Below are 4,334 nucleotides of genomic sequence, written 5' to 3'. Positions count from 1 at the left end.
TCCTTCCTACCTTCCTTCCTTCCTTCCTTCCTTCCTTCCTTCCTTCCTTCCTTCCTTCCTTCCTTCCTTCCTTCCTTCCTTCATTTCTTTCCTTCCTTCCTTCCTTCCATCTCTCGCTCAAGTTCTCTTTACAGGAGGGTTTGAATTCAAAATTGAGTTCAATGTTCAGTATTTTCAGTATTAACACTTACAGTTTCTCTGGGAAAGTAATATTGTCAATTTTCAAGGTCACTTGCAAAAAAGAATAGGTAAAAGTAAACTTTCTTGTTAGGAAAACATTGTACAAATAAGAAGAAACACAAACAAATACTTTTGTCACTTATAACATATAGTCATATTAGGAGTGCATGATATACTGCATGAGATAAGGAAAATAAAAGGATTTGACACAGAGTACAAATAGACCTCTAGAATATTGTAAACCTAATGGAAATTATATAAGAAGAACATCTATATTTTTTGATTTGCAACTGAGAATATTTCCAGTTTTGTGCTCTGTACCAGATCAGTATACAGACTTACAATGAAGTTTAAAATTCCTGATCCCTCAGTATTAACAAGGTTAATACCAGTTCTATAACCAGCAGAGACTTAGTCGTGCTTGAGATATATGACTTTCTGACTTCCATTATCTACCATTTAATATTTAATACAAATTTGAAATAAGCTTTTTTAAAACTTCATATGTTCACATTTTCTTTCCTGATGTTCACCATATAAAATCTGTATTTGTCTGATCTATTTCATTCAACATTTTGCAATTAATTTACCAACAAAATATTCATTATAGATTGATTCCCTGTGACTAACAGTAATTTACTGAAAACATATTTTTTTCTAAGTTCTCCATACAAATAGTGGAAAGAAGCAGACCACTTAAAATCTGAAGTTACGTCTAAGGATTCCTAGTATTTCTCTGCCCATAATATAGAGAATCTTGGGTGGGTATGTTCTGAACTCAGGTGGTTCACTGATAACCTTAAAGTAAGTGGACCCAATCCAGGTTTAAAAGCATTACTGAAAATTAAACTTCTATTTAATAATGAAAAAATACTCATTTTCCAAGGAGAATGATGAATCTCATGAATCATCTGAAGAATGATGACATTAACTGCCCTTTCATCACTATCTTGAAATAAGAAGAAATATTTATAGGCAAAAATCTCTCTGAGGCATAAGCGTACAAATATGTTTATATATATATATATATATATAAGTTAATTATATTTAAGTGAAACTTTTTTTTTTTTTTTTCATCAGTTTATGGATTTAGTCTGTAATTCTCAAATAATAAATGGTTTAATGTTTATCTAGAATAACTTCTGGAACCACAGATTATGCACATCATGGGTACAACAACTTAGCCATCTTTCAAAATAGTACTGATAGAAATAAATATCATTTTAAAATATTTTTTTTCCTGAGAGTATAAATCATTGGAATACTCTTTCACTTTAGTTACTTCTGAATTAACTTAAACAGCTGGGCAAAAGACATTGCAAGTGAAAACAGAAGTAGATACCAAACTGATACTGGATTTAACATTTCTAGAATAATTTAATAAAGAGCTAAAAGTCTAAAAGACTAAAAGAAAAAATACAGAAACAAACAAAACAAAACAAAAAAGGGGAAATAAATATCAACCATTCCACCAACAGAGGGATTTTGTTAAATACATACTCTCCACAGTATTTCGGGTGTTTGGAAAGTACAAAGGTATGCTTTAATGAAAATGGGTGAGGGACAGAACTCAGGCATAGTAGTTCCATATCATACGAATCACTTAGAACCAGAGGCCCTAGAGACTAAACTGAAGGTTTTGAATTTGCCAACTAAGACAATTTACTTACTGCATATCACAATGATATTTTTTTTTTTTTTCTAAAATGCAGCTCTGAAATCCACAACATAGAGCAAAAATGACAGTACATAAAGACTGGCTTAACACACATTCTCATTGATGATGATGGGGCTTGAATAGTTAAATGTGCAGTTTCAGTTCCTTTCTGAGAAATTATTGAAACTTCTGCAGTATCCCCTATTCAACCACTCATCAGTGAGGATGACCCGCACAAAAGTGATCTGGTTCAGATTATTAAGAGACAGTTTCATATTTTGGAAATACAGTCACACTGCCAGACATTGTGCATTGACTATAGCCAGCAGCTAAGAACTCACACAACCATTCCCTTGATCCTCACCACAGGACAGGGAAGAGAAGAGAATAGGAAAAGCAAGAAAACTCATTGTTTGGGATAAAGATAGTTTAGTAAATTAAGGAAAGAGAAAAACAAAACAAAACAAAACAAAACAACAACAACAACAACGACGAAAGTGATGCAAAGGGAATCAGTCACCACCTCCTACAATCATACTGATGCCCAGCCTCTGGGCTGGGTGACCAGAACAATGACTACCTTGGAAGCCAAACTGCCACCCCTTCTTCTTCCTCTACCCCATTTTTTATTGGTACCTCCGTTTTTATTGCATGATATGACATGTCATGGAATATCCCCTTTGCCAGCTTGTGTCAGCTGTGTCCCCTCCCAGCTTCTTGACTATTCCCAGCCTACTGGCCTGTTGCTTTGTTGGGGACAGTGCTGATACTGTGCATGCACTGTTCAACAACAGACAAAATATTGGTATGTGACCAACACTGTTTTAGTCACAAATGCAAAGCTCAGCACCATATATTCCTCCTATGAAGGAAGATGACTCAATCTCAACTAAATTCAGTACACCTGATCAAAAATAAATAAATAAATAAATAAACAGAAGATTGGAAAATAGTGCAATGCACCTGAAAGTACCACCAATAAACACCAAAGAGTCAAGGAATAATTAGATACCTACAAAAATCCATAGGAGATGACAGATTTTATTCCAGTATGTCTCTTGATGATGTTGGACATTTCTAACTCTAATGACTTAACCAAAATAAATAAATAAATAAATAATAAAATCAAGAGATAAGGCTAGATATTTCAGTCACATCTGGTCTAATTCATGCAAACTGCTCTAAGACTAAACAGAGCCAATCAACACACCACTCAAGAAGATATATGTGGGGGGTTGATCCTTGGTTCTCTGAATACTTAAGAATTCCATATTTTACATCACAGAGTGAGTATTTCTGCCTTGCTCTTTTTCTCTGTATGTATTTATAAACTTTTAAGAGTTTATAAAATAGAAACTAACAGAAACAAAGGTCTGGTACTGTGGGTTTTCTCTCATTCAAGTGCTCAAGCTAGACTCAAGATATAAGCTGTATTGTTTTCTTTCTGTTCCAATGACTGCACTGTCTCACTCACAACGGTACAGCATGAAGCTGATGGAAGACAGAAATCCTGATCAACTAGCAAGAAACAACATTCTCCATATAACTTGCAGTATTTTAGATTTTACTTAGGACATCAGACTTAGGTGTCCTTTGCATACTTTGGAACGCTAACTCCTACATACGTGGGAATTAAGTGGAATAAGTATCAATTTCTATCTGTGGCTATTTTATTTTATATATATATATATATGAATTCAGTAGGGATTAGTTAGAATACAGCTGATAACCCTTTGCTCTTAAGGTTGAAATTCAAAATAAAATACTTATGGGAGTATATACAAGACCAAGAATGATATATAAACTCCCTACTATTGGATCTATAATCTAAACTGTGAGATGTGTTCATCTGATTTGTGTCAATGTGGAGCAATGCTAGGGCCACATGATAAAATGTGACTTTCTGTCTTATACATCCTTGTATAACCACGAGACTAAGAAAATAGAGATGTTTAATGTATGTATATAGTTATTGTGTTTGGTGATTAATGTATGTATATGGTTCTTATATTCGGTGGTTAATGTATGTGTATAGTTTTTGTGTTCTGCAATGGTCACCTGACAGGAACAGCTTGGAACAGTTTTGTTGCTAGGCGGAAGTCTGTGGGGGGAGCATGTATGGGGTCTGGGGCCGAGAAGATTCGAGAACATTCCAGAAGATGAAGAAGGCATGCTCAAGGGAGGACACACCCAGTAATGAATATGCATTAGTAGAGGGGATATAAGCCAGGAATGGGAATTGTGGGGTGTGCGTCTTGGTGGAGCAGAGACTCCTGGCGCACCCAGCGCTGTTTGCTTGCCTCTATTCCCTTAATAAATTGCCATCTTTAATTGGAATCCTTTTTGAGACTCAATCATTTATCACATAAACCATTTTTTTTAATCCTTCCTGCCCCAAACAAGACAAATTTTAAAAGATTATTTCATTTAGAATAGTGAGCAGAAGAATGTCAATCTTTAACATTATTATTTTTTTTCAACAAAGCACTGAAGAAAA

At 34.5% G+C, this 4,334-nt stretch overlaps 1 long non-coding RNA gene across 1 annotated transcript in view; it reads right to left on the bottom strand.

Moving 5' to 3' along the window:
- The window catches only part of LOC118164228, a 103,708-nt gene extending 99,934 nt beyond the window's left edge, over nucleotides 1-3,774 (bottom strand). Inside the window, exon 1 of the long non-coding RNA XR_004749384.1 lies at nucleotides 3,671-3,774. This is a non-coding gene — a long non-coding RNA (uncharacterized LOC118164228). The remainder of the gene's footprint in view (nucleotides 1-3,670) is intronic.
- Nucleotides 3,775-4,334: the final 560 nt, after the last annotated feature.

The sequence above is a fragment of the Oxyura jamaicensis genome, chromosome 1 (genome assembly GCF_011077185.1).
Source record: "Oxyura jamaicensis isolate SHBP4307 breed ruddy duck chromosome 1, BPBGC_Ojam_1.0, whole genome shotgun sequence".
NCBI lineage: Eukaryota > Metazoa > Chordata > Aves > Anseriformes > Anatidae > Oxyura > Oxyura jamaicensis.
This window is presented reverse-complemented; position numbering and strand designations above follow the sequence as displayed.